The sequence below is a fragment of the Apis dorsata genome, unplaced genomic scaffold (assembly GCF_000469605.1).
Source record: "Apis dorsata unplaced genomic scaffold, Apis dorsata 1.3 scaffold_327, whole genome shotgun sequence".
NCBI classification, from domain to species: Eukaryota; Metazoa; Arthropoda; class Insecta; order Hymenoptera; family Apidae; genus Apis; species Apis dorsata.
The window spans coordinates 101,561-120,000 of NW_006263595.1; the positions used below are offsets into that span (position 1 = coordinate 101,561).

General features: G+C 40.3%; 1 protein-coding gene and 1 long non-coding RNA gene across 2 annotated transcripts in view; one reads left to right on the forward strand and one right to left on the reverse strand.

The window, feature by feature from the left end:
* Positions 1-18,440, reverse strand: part of LOC102672114 — a 165,077-nt gene that overhangs the window by 25,700 nt on the left and 120,937 nt on the right. Inside the window, exon 2 of the long non-coding RNA XR_004150813.1 lies at positions 191-485. This is a non-coding gene — a long non-coding RNA (uncharacterized LOC102672114). The remainder of the gene's footprint in view (positions 1-190; positions 486-18,440) is intronic.
* The window catches only part of LOC102671897, a 57,598-nt gene that overhangs the window by 3,009 nt on the left and 36,149 nt on the right, over positions 1-18,440 (forward strand). The window lies entirely within an intron of this gene.

An 18,440-nucleotide genomic window follows, 5' to 3' on the forward strand; every position in this document is an offset into this window, starting at 1 on the left:
CGCATAGGTATCGATGAAACGATACAAATCTTGCCGAGGGAAAAAGTTACACGAGCGGTAGATACATAGATGCACGCGTGTGCATGCGTACCAGAGTATATCTGAAATCGTGACGCACTCTCTTGCCATCGTGCTCGATACACGAGCGCAACACACACACATACACACACTCACGTACACGCATACTCACCGAGGAGGACGAAGCGAACACGAAGCGACGACGAATGCACCCGGGTCCGTGGTGTGTGGTTAATTTACAGCTAGTTCTACAGCTCGTATCCTCCTCCTATCTCGAGCGGCGTATCTCTCTATGACGTCCCTGTCAACCCAAGCGGGGATCGTAATCCCGGAAGCTCGCCGGCTCTCCTCGAGATCGGGCGGCGGATCAGAAATTACAATCGGGTCGTCTCTTCCGGCCGACCGACTGGCTAATTGGCAACCGTAAAAATTCCGATCGCTCCTTCATTTCGATCCCACTGATCGATCTATAAATCAAACAGATTTACAACTGGTAAGAAACCCCATAAAACTCGATATTAATCGATCTCCTTGTCATTTTTCGCCCCGGCTAAAAATCACGCGTGTAATCTTCTCGGTTTTACGAGCGGTGGACGCGCGTACGCTCGCTTGAATTCGACATAAAGCCAAGGATTTTTCAACCTAGAACGTGTTAGACGCGGAAAGAGGATCCCGCGAGGTGGAGTGGTCCATCGATGGAATGTAGTCGCCGTGTTTACGAGCAACAGTACGCGCGATAAATAACGATAAACGGAGAGCTCGTTTGGCACGAGCTCCAATTCTGAGTCCAATGTTACACGAGTGTTTTCCTTTTGAGAGATAGGGACATCGTGTTCCTTGGACACTCTATCTATTCATTGTGACGAATTATGTCTCGATTGTATCTCAAAGGGGGAGGATAATTTAGGGGAAACAAGTCTAGATCTCGTTGATTCGTTGACGACGAAAGTAAAAATAGATTTGTTTTTTTAAAACGTTTTCGAAAGTGCTTTGAGTTGACGCTGTATCGGAATATCTCGTTTAATGGAAATGCTATAAATTATTAGAATATAATTTTTGATTCATGCGGTTTGACACGATGAAATATCGAATAAGTTTTATGAAGCGTAAAATGCGTACAAGTTTTCCGGTCGTGATGATCTTTTATTTACATTTATGTTATGTTTTTGGATTAAATCGTGATTTCTAAACGCGTTCCAGACGATTAATCTGTCGTTAACCCGAGATAAGTATTCTGATAGAAAAGAAAATTCGGTGTAAGAAAATCGTCATGGAAGAATGAATTTTCGCACGCTGATCAATCCCTATATTAGATTATATCAATAAATAATCTTCTATTCTTTGTTTTACGAAAAAATTAGTAATTTCGCTTAAAAAAGAAGCGAAATGTATAGGCCGATTCCATCATTTACGATTATAAAAGTTGTTATGTCGAAGAAATTATTAAGAAAAATATTTAACAAAAAATTTTCCTTCCTAAATTATTTGTCTAAATTATTCGCATATAATAATTGCTCATCACATTGAGAAAACTGAGATGAAACGATGCATGTTCAATTTCAACGGATTTTCGAAGGAAATATTAGTTTGCACGGTAAAATTTTGCATAGCTGCGTCCAATTATGCGGATCATCTATTAATCTCGGCGAGTTTCCTCGCTTAATTCTCTCGTGGGGAGCTTTTACGTCAAGCCGCGTTGCTATTGTTTCTGGAGAACAGTTTCCTCGTGTTTCCTGTTCCTCTCTCTCGATTTATCGTACCAAACAACTGGAAACAAGCGGGAGAGACAGAGAGAGAAAGAGGGAGAAAGAACGTTCTAGGAATCTTAAGTGGTAGTTGAAACGTGTATTTATAGGTCGGTTTCGCCTTGCAATTCAGCCAGCAAAATGTGCAAATCTTGACCGATCATCGGTACGCTATTTCCATCGGTTGCATCCGTACAAATACAAACTCCACTGACTCTCTTGCCAGAGATCTTAAGGTATGACCAAAACACTCTCTTCCGAGGAATTATTAAGATATTTTCTGGAAAATGGTAGCAGTAATGTAGATTGTTCTGCAATCAATACATTCCAACCAGAAAATGATTCCTATCCATTTTATGATTTTGTACAAATCATAAATGTAAATCTCATCAATTTTAAACATATGTAAACCTTCTTCGAAATTATAATATCAAGATATTTGCTTTCAAAATTAATTTCTGCCAAGTCTATGACATCGTATCAGCGAAAGTATTATACAGATAAGAAAAAGATTTAATTCTATTATATGTAAATGAAATTTTAATCATGGCAGAATACGCGTACTACTTATAGATATCGAAGACTAAAGAAAACCTGATACACTTTTTCTCACCTTTTGAAAGAGTTTATGGGCGTGATCATTACATATCGAAGGCTATAAAATGAAATAAAATAAAAATTTCACGACACGTACATTCGGGTCACTCGTATTGAACATGTTAATCCTATTCTTCGCCACTCTTCAACAAATTTCGCGATCCACTACCGAGACTTTAACACAACCGACCCGATCTAGTGGACAAAATGGATTGCCTATTTCTCGCGACTTATCGCCTCTCGTTGCTCGATTTAAGCTCTCGAATCCGGCAAACAACGTTCCTCCTGAGAAACAGTCCAACCGTACATTTACTCCGCAATATCGAGTGCCAGCGTTTTGCCGGCTGGACAAATGTATCTGTTCGGCCCACGCGTGAAAACGCCGCTCCTCGCTCGAACGTATCCAGGATTCGTAATAAATCGAGCGCAATTGATCCTGGACCGCAGGTGGACGTAAATTGATATGCATATAACGGGGAAACGATAGCCGAACGTGACCGTGCAACCGTTGCATTACAGAAACGACCTTTCGACCCCATTGGGCGTGCACATGGTTGGGGCAAAATTGGCGTCAAGATCGTGATTTCTCTGTTGTCGAGCTACTGATTTATTAGATCCTCTATTCAGTTCGTTTGCTTTCCGTTTTTGTCAAACCAGTTGGAAATGATGAGAAGCGAAGAGGACGAGAGCTGATTGGTTCAAGAATCAAAGAAGAAGAGACGTATTACGCTTGATTTGATCCAGCTTAGAAAAGGAAACTATTTTAATCATGTTTTTATTAGATTTATCAGATATCGAAAATTGGATGATTTTTTTCTTTCTTTCTTTAAAAGAGTTAATATAACGATTATCTTTATTTACGATGAATCGTTTTGATTATTTTTGCGCGAACGAACTTCTGTTATTGATCCTTTCGATAGTTTTACAATTTTAGTTCAAACTCTTATTCGTTATTTACCTCTCGTTATTTCCGATAGAATATATGGATAGAATATCTTTAACCTCCTCATTTTTTCCAATTTCTTGCATCCAAAAAATTCTCCTCGTCTTAACGTGATTATTATAATACTCGACTACGAAACAAAATCTAATCTACGTATCTATACACGATCCATATCATCATCAACGAAACCAAATCTTATCCGATCGTGCCCCGATCACTTATGGAATTACCCATACACAAATCACGAGGAATTACGTCTCGTTTCGACATTACACGCCGCGTCAGATAATTTCCATCAGAGGTAAACGATCCCCTAAACATTCTTGGGAACAACCTTCGCCCCGCAATTCCTTCTCCGCTCAAACGATTTCGCGTAACGACGTCGATGAATCGTCCCGTCAAAATCCTATCCACGATTTTTCTACCTCGCCTTCTTGGCCATTTGTCGGCAACTAGTGTAAGCTGTTTTTCGCGTGTCGCCGCATGCAGAACATAGCGGTACGGCTATTGTGACCGTATGATCGAGTGGATCATTAATCGATGGAACGCGTTGCAGTTATTCGGTAAACGACCCCGGCAAACAAGGAATGGGATTGATAGATCGCGACGAGAAGATTCCAATGTCGATACTGTCACGCACGAGGATCGGGTATGGCGATTCAATTGCGCTCGAGCAGATGTCGACGTGGAAAACGTGGAAGCTTCAGGCGGCGTGTCCTGGACCGGTCCGGTTAATAATTCCGCTCGGAGGAAGGACACCGCGACTGGTAGAGCATGGAGAACGGTGGCTAATTTGCCTACTCGGCTTCCGACAGAGGATCGATCGCGTTCTCCGAATGGTCTTTGATTCCTCCAGCTCTCGTTCACTCGTTTATTGCCGTTCTTTGGATCGAATGAAGAAGAGAAAAAAGATTGTTTGGTATAGATTATACGATGTAAGGGGCTACTTCGACGATCGTTGAACCTGGAAAACGCGGCTAATTTGCTTCTTGGAACGGGTATTGAGTTCATCGAGTATTGATTTGGTTCTTTCGAATATTGTTGCGCTTCTTTGAACATTGGGATTATGGAATTATATTATAATGATGAGGGTATATATTCATATTTTATTAGAAAAATCATGTTGATAATATTGGACGATTCATAAAATTTGAGTATCTTTTTAAATTTCCTTTTGTGTCATAAAGATATTGTTGATATTGTTATTATTTTTTTCACAATTAAACTCGCAAATTTTTGGAATAGAAAGATTACAATCTAGGATAAATATACGAGAAAGTATTAGAGACGTAAGAGTAAGATAACACGTTTCATTGTCTCTCGTGGTCGAGAGTGAAAAGTACCGTAAGACCGGTTGTCACTGGGTTCAGACTAGGAGGCACGAAATTTTACTTTATTATAGTGTTCAACTAACCGAGACTGTGCCGTTAAATAATACGAAGATGACAAAATTTATTATAGTCTCTACACATAATTAGATAACATATACATTAACGTGTCGCTTCAAACTATTTTCTCATCTCACAAATGAAGTAGAATAAAAAGATGTGATGAATTATCATTCTAAATATATAAAAAAAAGGAATTTAGATATATCTTAACAAGTTTTTAATTAATTGCTTTAATTAATTAATTAATTAATACGAAAGAACAACGAAAAATGATTCCAATTCTCCAAGAGGAAAACTTCGTTAAGAGCAACAATGTTCAGATCTTTTTTTCTTCTGTTTATATCGAAACTTATCGCGCGTACCACTTACTTTATTATGTCAAACCACGTGGGTTATGTCATGCTAACATAATACTTCAGTGTAAACGAACTTTGTAATTGTCACGCTGCCGCTTCCATCGAGTCTTACAACATGTGCATGTTGTATTCCCCGATGATAGGCATATACGTCAATAATAAGCATTTAATTACACGATTGATTCATTCTATTTTTTCTTGCTATTGACTTTTCATCGATCGATTCTATTGAATTTTACATTAAAAAAAAGATAATTTATTATGATTATTAGCAATATCGAAATTATGAAACGACGTTGCAAAATAAGATTTGATCGATCTTTTGACAAAGTTTATTTTGCCTAATTTGCAATAAATTTTTTCCATTTTTTCTTCAAATTACTTTCTTAAAATTTCGTGATTCTGAGAAAGAAGGAGAATGTATCGTTTAAACAAGTGGGATCGAAGTAAGATATTTGAAATTAGAATGGCAAACTCGATGATTACTTATTGTTTGTCATTGTTATTTTCGACAATTCCTGTAATTATTCCGATTATCGTATTACCGGTGGTTTCTTTATGCATCCTGCCGTGATGATTTCCGCTCGTTTACGCGTTTCAACCGCGGGCTAAACGCCATAACGTGTATGTAGCACGCGATTGAGAGATTTCAAAGATATGTATTTGGATAAAGTTACGAGATACTAAATTATTATAGCATCACACACATCTTCATATAACTTTGTCCGTTATTTGAAAAGCAATCAGAATCCTATATTCCTTCATCAAAAAATATATTTCTATCTTGAAATAATGAATTTCAATCTAATTTTCTTTATTGTAATATAATTTTACATTTAGAAAAATGGATAAATATTTATTCATTAATAGAAATAAAAATGTTAAATACATTATATGCCATTAATTCTTTAAAATATTCTCTTCAACATTTTTAATATAAAACATGATGACAAACTAGGAAAAATTTCTTGACTAATCTTCAAAGTTATCAGAAGATCACAAAAATGCACTTAAAAGATAAATTCAGATCAGCAAACAATTTCAAAATAACTAGATTCGTCCACGTCGATTTTAGAGAAAAAAATAACTCCATCTCTTCACATTCTTTTCTCAAGAAAAGTCTCGAAAGGACAACAGCATCGAATATCGACGAGCATGACGAGCTCCGCACTGTCACAATTACTATCTCGTTCTTCGCTCAACCATCATTTTTTTACCCTTTCGAGATCAGTGAACCCGTGCGTGACTATTAGAGAGTCCAGGTTTCCAGATCGATATTGGATCGATCGCAGATATTCGTGGAGCTGACCTTCCGAGTGCTTCTTCTAACCTTCGAGCGATGACATTACGAATCGTACAGATAGAAACGAAATCGTCGATGGAATAGAAGTCGAAACAGAATTATAAACGGGTATAAGGAATAACGGTTGGTCCAGATCGCCTCTCTATTCAATGTTGATATCGCGAGGAATGCGCGTAGGATGCACTTGTTGCGTGGGTGACACTTTGACCGGTCGAACTGGACGCGATAAATAACGGAGGTGCGAAACTCCGTCGATCATTTTGTATTTAACAGCGGAGATCAATTGTCAGAGATAACGGAATGCTCGATGTGCTTGATCAAAGTTACATTACAATCTTATTTCCTTGCTAATGCGAGCTAGCATGCTGCGATATATAAAGCGCGCGAGTTAGATCTCTCGTCTTTCTATTAAATCAATTAATCACGATCGAATTATGGAATCATGGATTATCGGGAAACGGTATTATCCAATGTCGGGAAAGCTTCTCGACGGATTAAAATTTACTCCCGATAGGAGATTGTTTCAACTTTACCAATAGTCCAAGTTCATCTCCTCGACGCGATGGAAAAATCGTTGAAAGACTCGGCGCCGCGCCTGTGCAATCATCCTCGCCCGTAATTTCGAAATGGTCCAGCGTAGTGTGCAACCAAGTAGGTATAAACGGAGGAAAAAAGAAGAACATGTGCATGGAAGGACGAGGAACACGGAAGTGGAGAGAGAGGGCTTCTGCTTTCCTGAACTGATTCTCGGTAATCTGTAATACTTGGAAACGTGGTCGGTGGTGTTGGATAATAGGAAAACAGCCATCCTCCTCGTCTTTCTTTCCTTCGATCTTCCTACTTGGCTCTCTTTGTATACGCATAAAACCGGCATCGCATAAAGTTCCACCCACAGGATTACAACCGATCCAGCTACAACCTCGCCAACATCCAACTTCCTCTTCCTGCGATCAACCGACTCCGTTTACCATTCCGTGATTTCCTCCCTCCTCCCCGCCCATGTGTCTTGTATACGACGACAGGGATCGAGCTGATGATCTCTCGTGCACGGTCACGCCGTGTCCAAGATCGGTCGGCCAGATTAGGGAGTATCGATCTTCAATTCTATGGAAATATGTTGTTTTTATTCAGATCCCTATCTGTCAGGATTGCGCTCGATATTCCCCGCGCTATTTTTACTTCGAGACAATAACGTTGTTCACGCCTTTAATATTCCTCGCCTAGAATCCCTTTGAGCCTAGATTCCCTTGCATCTCGTTTCTTCGTATTGCGATATCCTTTTCCTTCGAGCTCGAGATCGCTGAACATCGCTGAGATAAACCGAGAAAACTTCTCTAGTTTCCCTAGTTTCTTACGCGGGATTCCATTTTGCTTTCCTTTCGACGATAACGCGCGTAATCGTTACGCGGCAACTTCGGGAACCGGCGACGCCACGAAACGAAGCGGCCGCGCAAAACGTTCCAATTGCTTTTTTCCCCTCCTCTGTATTCTTCGTTGCGCCTCAATATCTCCTTTCCCGCGTAAACGTTACGTAACTCTTAAGCCCGCTTTTACGACACACCGTTCGAACGACCTTCGCTTCCAACGTAACCTTTCTTTATCTTCGCAACAATGGCGGAGATTGGACAACGTAAAGAACGACCGGTGTTACCTCCGCTTGTTTCTAACGAAGCAAGGCGCCAGGAAACCACGGTCTAACAATACGTATTAAACTACTTAGCATTCTGCTGTACAAACCACCGTCCAACTCAACCTTCCAATTTCCTCCAACTAAAATACCAGAGCGGTTGCCTCTTCTCTTCGACCCTTTCAATTCTCTGCACGCATGTTTATCGGGAGAAGCAGGAAGTCGAAGGGGGCGAAAAAACAACGCGCGACTAAATGAAAGAGCAGTCGTAAAATTGAAAGAAGGGGAGGGAAGGGAGAGGGATGTTGCGATAAAGGCGGCGCGACGCAAATTACTCGGATAGAGAATAATGGTGAGAACGATGAGAGTCGATCGTTCCTCCCGTTTAACGATCGGCTTTCCACCAAAAAAGAGTGGAATCTCCTGAAATGGAAGGAATCGAGGGAAGTTGCCGACCCTCGTAAAGGGGCCAACGTCGGCATCGTAAGACCACGGATGAACGAAAGGGCCGAATCGAAAGGCTGATCTATCGCGGACCGAACGGTCTTCCGGTCTCGAAGGAGTGGTCGTCGTAAAAGTTCCAACGCCGTATTTGATTTAACGAGCGCTCGTACAAAATAACCCGATGGGAAAATATTGAGGATCGTGTAAACGTCGAATAGAAATTTGATGTAAATTATGTGGCATCGCCACATAATGGATATTTATGCGTTTATTAGGATATTTAACCAAGAGTGTACAAACTGCGCGTAAATATTGAAAATTAAGTACTATGGAAATAAATTCAAATTCTTTTTTAGTTCATTTTTTGGACGATATCATCTGTTTTCACGAAAAGAATTCAGCGAACATACAATAGCAGTTAAGATTCGCAGAATCATCATTTCACAGACGGTGTCTGTTTCGCAAGTGGTTATAGTGTCGTCAAAGCAGAGCTAGAAGCACCCTCGTAAAGATAATCGTAAAGATAATCGTTCCAGAGGAAGAGTCTCTTACCCAGAATCCCATTTCAAAAGGAATTCTCGCACACTTCGCGATTTCGCACAATTTCCCTTCGCGATACTCTCCTTTCCACGCGTTTTTCTCTCGTTTCATTTATACTTACAACCGAATGCGCGTCACATATATTATTTTATGAACGAAAATCCAACGAAAAACGGTTACTGCAACGGGATAGAAGTCGAGGGATCGCGATTGAAAATCGGAGGAGGGGAGATTCGCCATTGAAATCGGGCCTGGGAATCTCGTTTCATTCCGTAACTAGGTGGTTTCCACTCTTACTCGTTTCCAAGGATAAAGATCAACGAATTTTTCGTCGGGAGAACGAAGTGGTTTCCCGTTACGGAATATACGCAACTCGCACGATCCTCTCTAACGAGGCAATCGATTCTTTGTTCGTTCGCGGGCTGGGAGAAAATATTTAATTTATGAAATTACTCGGTGAACCGTCCGCGCATTAGTTTCTATTGTGCGCCGCGATTTTCCCTAATGGAATGCGAGAACCCGCTTTGACATGAAATAAAGAAGAACAGTCGGAACAGTAAATTGTAACGGGACCTTGCATAAATACGCTCGAACAATTGCAAACAGGATTCGATATGTTTAACTTCTCTACGAAACGGAAGAACTTCCGATAAACTAATATACGCAATCGATCGTGGAACGATTCAAGACGCTATTTTTAATTCTGAAGTTCCGCCACAATGAAAAGTCTCAAAGAAATTATAATAAACACAATTTTCTCTTCGAAATTTCCAGGAACAATAATATCTATACGTTATACGAACGAATATAAAAATCGCTGGATTCTATCTGGATTCTATCTGGATCCGCTTGTAACAATAGGAAGAGGGATGAATAGACGACAATAATCGTTATGAATTACAATATTCCGTGGCATTGCGTATCCTAGGATGTAAGGAAGCGGATAAATACGGAGGCCGAGTAGTATGTTCACGCACCGAAGCATCCAGGTCTGTCTGCTCGTAAAGAACAATGGTGGAATTTTAATAGAGACATTGCTGGCTAACCAAAAACGTTTGCCGAGCATCGATGCTCGTTAAACCTTAACGATTATCACGAGATCGGGAATAATTCCAGGAAAGCTTGCACACAGGCTAATCAGGCCGTGGTAACGTGAAAATAATTCGAATAACGCGCCACTCGTCCTAATGATACATTGTAATGCGTTACTTTTAACAAAGCTTCGTTTAATACGAATATATAATTGTACGAGTGAACAAGTGGTTTAAACGCTTTCTGGAAGATACTTGCAATTTAATGATAGAATCTATGGGTGTTCGATTGGAATGGTATTTTCTTAAATCGCTTCTCTATCTGAAAGAAGGTTAGGATAGAGGTAATGATATGCAATGACGTACAAGTGTTCCTTTCCCGATCGAATGAAAATTCGCATCGATATCGTAATGTTACCACTCTGGATTCGAATTTAACGCGTTCCGAGAGATTAAACGCGACTCGTTGCCGATCGATTCGTCGCGACTGCGCTCGCGCCATTACAGAATTCCGCGGGCATCCTGCCCCAGGACGTTTCAATTCACTTCTTTTCACCGGATCATCGCGTTGCGTGCAGTATATTGGAACCCGTGGAACGCGGACATGCCTGGAAACACGTTGGATTTCACCACGTTGAGTCCTAGATTGGAATATTACATGGAATATCTTATCGCTTCGTAAATCATCGCATTTCTATTATTCGTGTAACATTCGTTAAAATATCTTTTTTTTTTTAATCCTCTGTCTTTAACAAGAATTCTATCAGTGTAATTCGTTTCATCTTTACATTGTTTCAAAAAACTCTTCTTCGTTGATACTCGTCACAGATAATTCTTCTTATTAATGATTAACAATAAATTGTAGAATATCTCTATGCTATTATCGCAATCAACAATTCGATCCTTAACGAGAATTTAAAATGAATGCATCGAGTTCATCCAAACCTGTGAATCCTAAAGAGGATCGTTACGGAAAATTTTTCTTTGAAAAAATTTCTTTATTTCTAATATTTCTTATCGATTCTTGTTCAAATTCGAGAACGATTGAGAAACACTGTCCCAAACCACTTTATTCCACGGTAGTGTACGTACACGTTGACATTAACGGTTCGGGACAGGCATCGCCACCCACCGTTTTTCTCGCCGCGATGGCCGCAAACAGGAAACACTCTCGTTTCGTGCCAGGGTCCAAGCCCTCTCACTTTCTTGTATTTGCATGTCGACCGCCATTTTTCCCGCAAAACGAGTCCCGTGCCACGAGATCCATCCCGAAGATCTAACGATCCATCCATGATTCCCGTGTAACGTCTCGCCAAGACGAATCCTCTCCTCTCGCGAGCATCGTAATTCGAGCTCTCTGCATCTATTCCAAGCGACACGGACGAACCAACACGAGCGAGCCGCGAGAAATTTGAATAATGCACGAGCGTGCATTTAACGGAATTACGGACTGTTTTTGGTCAGGGAGGCTAGACACGCGAGATCCATCGATCATATTCCCTGGGAAGTTATGTTTCGTAAGTATGCTCGTGGGAGTTCGGTTTGTTTCCTGCATATTTTAAACGTTCAATGCCGGGGTTAGTCGAATTTGATTGGCGGTTATTGACGATGCTCCGTTGCGTATCGCGCGACCGATGATCGCGAGAGATCGAATGGTCGTTAATACGGCAAGCTCTTGGGAAAGTAACTCTTAATGTACTGAGAAAAGAGCTCGAGGATTGATGGTCGCGTACCTCGATGCACGAGAAAAAGAGAGAGAGAGAGAGAGAGGAACGAGGCATGTTTTTGCCTGACGGTTATTTCACGCCCATCTTTCTCCTTGTGTCACTTTCGTTCAGACGCACACTCGAGGGATTTAAAGTTGGTTAGTCATTCTCAATACTCTTGTGTTTAACAAGTCATTGTTCAAGAGAAAGAATGATATTTTAAACGTGCGATTCTGAATGATATAAAAAGTTTGGAAAAATTCTTTAAAGAATTTGTAATAAAGAATTAGTTTCGAATTCTTTTCTTTTCTCGGAGAAATTTCTTTCTAATCTCTTTCCAATGAAAATTGAAACACTATCTCGATAATTATCACAGCGAATCCATGCAAATTCGATATATCACTCACACTGCACATGCTCTTTCCCGGGGAATACGTAATGTCAAGGTTAACTCGTGGCATGGTTACGATGATCGGTGTCTAGGGGAAACGACATCGACCGTTCACTTCGATCCTCGGCGAGCAGCTAGTGTCGACGAGGCGCAAGGTCGTTCCGTTACCTCGAGTGAGATTTCGAGGTCGGCCACGTCCTCGTCCCAGAAACGGCCGAGGATGAGGATATCCCGGTTCGCGCGCGTTCATCTCGCGGGACAGCCTCTTCGTGATAACAATATATTTCTTGATTAATGAAACACGCCGTCACCTATCGTGATAACCGATCGTCCAACCATCTGCTCATCGACGAGATGGACGTGAGGAAGGTACGTTGAAATTCGAGGTATTTCTGTCGTTCGAGATATTTTTATTGGTGTATGTTTTCTTTTTTTTTTAGTGGAATATTGACAGTGAACATTGGACGGTTGATAATAACGTAGTATTTGTAGTATCGGTTGATGTAGAGTTTGTTGAGGCAGTTCCGTTAAAAGACTAGCCGCAACGAAATAGCTGGAGAAATCGAATGACAGCGGCGATAATAGCGCGATACCATTCATTTGAAAAACCGCAATAACTAACCTGAGAAGTCTTTTTGATCTTTTTTTGTCATCTTCTAACATTGTTTCGACCGCTTCGCCATTGGAATGAAAATAACTGGTAATTTTTTCCCGTGTCGATCCAATAGTTAAAACAATCTACATTCCACTCACCTGGAATCGAAAAAGAAAGAAAGAAAAAAATACCTATTATACAAAAAAACGAGAAAAGATATCAGCTTCGTTATCCAATGTCTTCAACGCTCTAACACTCCCCATTATCCTCAAGAATCCGAGGAGATTTTCTTGAAGAAACGGCGAACAATGGTCGGGCAAGGTCGATCCGTTAGCGTTCTCCGGATGCAAGGTCAGTCGTGACTCCCCAAGTCGGAAAGCTCGTTGTTAACGCTTAGCTCGGTTGTTAGCGAGCAAAACGAGCGGCTAATGCGAGAGTTGGTAACAGTATCCGTTGGCTTGCTTCGTGGTATCGCATCAACTGCTCGCTATCGGAATCGCAGTTAATTTCACCGGTCGTTCAAGACCCGATACTTGGTGGTGGCCCTGGGGCGGCCAAGGCCAATACGCGCGCGATCACACGCATACGCGGAGAGGTAAACGGGAAGGAGGGGGGGTTTAAAATTGTTTCAGCGAGCGGAGTGCAGGCCGTGGGCGATGCATTCATTAGCTGGATTCGCGGCCCAATAACAGAGAGCTGGCAGACGCCACGGTAACAACGTGTCAGTCGCTCTAACGGGTTCCCTTCTTTTACTTTTTCTTCTTCTTCCTTTCCTTCCTGCTCTGCTATCTCGGGCGCCTCTTCTGCTTCCTCGACGTCGTTTTTTCTTTCGTTCGTCTCTAGTCCTGATATTAAGGTGTTGGGAGAATTGTTGGCTGTTTAAATGCGTTCCTCCGGGAAGTGGACCAATAACGGATGCTTGGAGGTTATGTTATCATTGGTAGGGTTGAGCGAGGGAAGAAAGTTTGGTATTGGCCTTTGGGCTTGCCAACATCTTTGTGAATAATAAATTGTGTGTATCGCTTTAGGCTAGGATTTAACCCCTTGATATTCACGCCTGTGATATGTGGGGGATGTGAAATTTATACGAGAGCCAAGGCAGTCAAGGACACGATCGATATGCTCGCCTTTCGATGGTTTACCGTAGACTATGATATTCATGAATTATAGCTATAGCATTTTGTGTCTAATGTAAGATGGATACGTTATCGTTCTTGTTAACGATGTACGATGAATTTTTATATATGTAAACGTTTTTTTCTTTATTTGGGTAAGAATATTGTTAAAATCAAATATATATAGAAAGAAATTTTTGAAGTTTTTTGTTAAGAGTTTCATTCAATGATAATTAATTATTTGAAAAGAGACATTGAAAAATTATTTTCGAAGAAGAAACAAATTAGCGTTTAAGATATGTTACAAGATATATGTTGCAGGATCTTCTTTTATGAAATATTCTCGACTTTAATGGCTCGAACAAGATATCTATTCATACGTGTTTGACCTACGTATAGAAAATATCAACTGTAACGAACAACCAACCGCATCGAACAATGCGCAGAGGTCGAAATGCCAATGGAGATGCAATTATTAAATGTGATTAATGACATGCGGGTATGTTAACCGAGAACCTCTTTCATAGATCGATGACGCAGCAAATCCTTTTCACAGAGATCGCTGATCATGACCTTTTCTACGAATCAACTGGTTGACAATGATATCGATGAAAAGCGAGATAAATGGTGATTGAAACGGAATGCAATTTGCAAATATAATCCCTTTCGCATTTTAAGATCGTTAATCTCGATATTCGATACGAACACGATTGGAAAAGGATGAAAAGATAGCCAAATATTTTCTGTAATCGTTTCAAAACGTTTTGCAAATTTGCCATTTTTGAATTCTACAGCGATAGAATCATTTATTCGAATCACTTTTATCAACGATAGGATTAAAATTCGATCTACTTTCATGGCTTAAAAACAAATCCAAGAAAAAAGAATAAAAGTCTCGTATCATAGAGTTTATTATTTGTATTTTATTTGCTGCCAAGTTAATATTTAAGCAAGTACATCTACTTATATATTAATATAATTCATTCCATTGTTAGACCGGATCAAAAGTCAAGTTCACCCGCAATTTCACTCAAAAACAAATTTACAAACAACCTTTGTACCCAGCCAACCATCAGCTCGATGTCGTTTTAATTACATCTTTCTCTTTCTACGTCCTCAATTATTTTACTTCTGTCCCGGAAAGACGAAGAAAGCTGGTCGATTGTTTGTCGCTTGATGGCTGCGCCTGTAGCCAGCAATTTCCACCCGCTTTAATTGTCTCCTACAACCTGTGTGTTATATTTTCTGATAAAAAACAGGATCGTGCTGCAAACGGCAAATTTGATTAAGAAAAATTGAAGGATTAAACGGATTCTATTTATCGTGCATCCCTTTGTCGTTCGTTTCGTGAAATAAGAAAATCGAAAAGTGAAACAATAGTCTTCGTTCTTTCTTTTTTTCTCACTTGGATCGAAAAAGTTTTGGTAGAGGCGTCACGAGGTGAATCCGGGTAGAGAGAACGATAAAATTGATCAACGTTACTCGTGCTACAATTCCGAATTACGAACAATCGCGCAATCGGCGCGTGAGAATAAAACTCGTATTGTTTTATCGCGTGTTTTCCGTTGCACGACGCTGAATGTCATCGACCATGAGAAACGACGACGCGTTTTCTGTTTTCTGCTCTGAATCGCGTGCGTCAGCGGGACAGGGACGACGAGATAAAATGTCGAAGAAGGAAGGAGAATCAGAAACGAGTATGATGAATTAAATTCTTTTCCCCTTATTTTAACAAAATAAATTTTTGATTTTGAAACGTAAACTAAGAATGTTACAACGAGGGGAAAATTTAAGATAAATTGTAGTAAAAATCGTACAAAAACAGATTTTTAGCAAAAAAGAATAATTAAAGAGATTGATTGTATGCTTTGTTCCAATCATAAACGTATCATCTATTATCAATGGCTATTATCAATTTCAATAAACGGTACAAGCGCAGAATAAAGCACGGTTGTTCCACGATGACGCAACTATCGTGCAATTATAGCAACTGCGACGGAAACAGAAGCGGAACGCATTCATTACACTTCTGGAACGATAACTCCGTGTCAAAGATCGTTTAAACCATCTGCAATTCTTGTGCAATAATCGTACAATCGTTTTCCATAACCCAATTCGATAAAAGTCTATATACCCTTCGCAAACCTGAGAGAATAACGACTCACCAAGTAACTTCCCTCTTATTGCTTCTGACTGTTTACTCAAAGCGGATGCTAAATAGAAATCCATTTATCCGGGATACAATATTACGACTTGGATAACCCGGCAAAGTATCCACAATCCTCTCACGCAGCGTAGGTGGCGACCACTCGGAAGCTAGAACTTAGAAACTCGAGAAAAAAAATTCGACAACGACCTGGATACTCCATTCTCTAATTGCTCCGTGCAATTTCCTACCTACCTACGTGTTTCTACAATTATCCATACGTTTCTCTTTGTACTTAACAAAAAGAACCGGGATACGTATTGCCGTTAGAAGGCACTCAATGGCTACCAATCGCGAAATCATTTCGCATACACACACGTACATACGCGATCCAACACAAAACATTCGAGAACCCCGTTATAACATAAGTAATCACGCATCACGAATCCTCGGGACTTATCCAACAGCGTGTCTTCCCCGCTCGTTTAATCACACGTTTTTCGATCTCTTTGCACGCTTGCTTGAAACACCGGTGACATCCTCGACGATCAGTCACCTCGTAATCGCGTGTATCGCTCGCCCTCGGCTCCGCTCGACTTTTTCACGGCCCGCAGGCGTCGCTGTACAAATTATTCGACTTCGAAACTGTCAAGGAGTGCGTCGTGGTCGCGTTGCCTCGAGAAAGGAGGGAAGGGACGTTTGTAAAAGCTCGAGATGATTTTTTTCGCGGCCGAGACGGGACTTTTGTGTCGCCTCGTCCAGGATCGCAGGAAGAGATCTTCGATCGTTTCTTGCGATCGTTCTTGTCGCGGACGATTAAATCGATGTCGCAAAAAGATGGTTGGAGAGACGAAGGGGACGATGTTGTGACTAACTGTTTTCTTGGGAGGTGTATGTAGTGGCTGATTTGAGTAATGGTGGAGGGAAGTGGAGTCGTGAGGAATGTTTGTTCTCATACACAGGGTGACATGAAAGTAACAGGAAGAGAAGGGAAATTTCTGAATCTGGATAGATCACGAGGGAAGTAATAGCTAGACGAATCTGAGTGGAATCGTTCGAGGCAATTTGTTATGTTCAAAAATAGAAGGAAAAAAGAAGATATATAAAATTGTGCCTCTATTTAAGCCCAATTAATCTCGATAAAGACGGCGTATTTCAAGCTCAATTTATACGATAACGAGATATATCGCGTATCGATGCGATTTAACAGTAATCGCTGATAAATTAGATTTCTGTATCGAGTTACGGAATACTTCGTAACAAAGGATCAGCGACGAGAACTGGCTGGAAGCATCGCGAATACTTCACTCGAAGGTAATTGTCCGCGTAGAATAATGTTTTTTTCACGGGCGCACCGTTAAAACGCTGTTTATCCTGATTTAGTGCGGCTACTTTGATACAAAACGACACGATAAAGCCAGATCGTTGCCTCGTGTAATAACGAGCTTGCTTTCGTTTATCTTTCTCCGATAGAATCGTTGTTTACGTAAATCCTTTCATACTTTCGTTCGCTGTGATTAAAAAATATTATCGAACGCGCTACTACATTTATATAAATAATTCGTTCATTTTAATAAATGTATTTTAAAAATAAAGAATATTAAAATGGTAAAAGATGGTAAGTGATAAGAGGATTCTAACGGACGACGATTCTTTTTTTCTTTTTACGTATTTTCACTTGGATTACTTTTAAAGAGGTAGTGTGGTGTTGGAATATCATGAATATGTGTGTAAAAAAATTTGATAATAGGAGATGATCAGGCTGATATAGATCGTCCATCATCCAGATGTATGGAAGCTGTTTCGATAGCGTCAGAGATTACACGTTCGATCGACTGTGACGTGTTTATTTGCTCGAAATGGAACGAGCAAACATTTGATCGCGTAAGAGTATTGGGGTGGAACGGAGAATTTATACAACTACGAGGGATTTTCTAAATTTTTAAGAGAGATTTTTCTCAACAATCCGCAATGGACCGTAACACGATTAATTATACTCTCGGATAAACCACATTACACGTTTTTCCGCGCAAAAGAAAAATAATCTTCACGTCCTCTTTAAAAGCGAGTCACGTAGAATTGAGAAACACTGTGCCACGAGATCAGTTTTCATACTTCCAAAGTTGAGCATTAAAAGCTGAACCGTAAAAGCAATGCAAAATAAGTGGTTCTATAGTTATTATTCTCTCTATTTCTTCGTTCGACGGTAAGCTCTTTGTAAGAACCTCCAACGGCCGTAAGTATCACGTTTCTTCCATTCACTCTATCCCGTTTTTATCCCTTCGAACCGAGTTTAACTCCTTCGCAAAATCTCCATCAATCATTCATCGTTAATACAGTCGTTTCTCCGATCCTTCATCCGCGTTTACCGCAATAATTGCCGGGGCACCGGTGTCGGTGAAAACCCGTGGAAAATTCGAGATTCACCGTTGACCAGGTCGTGGACCGAGGAAAATAAAAATAAAAAAAAAAAAAAAAAAAAAAAAAAAAAA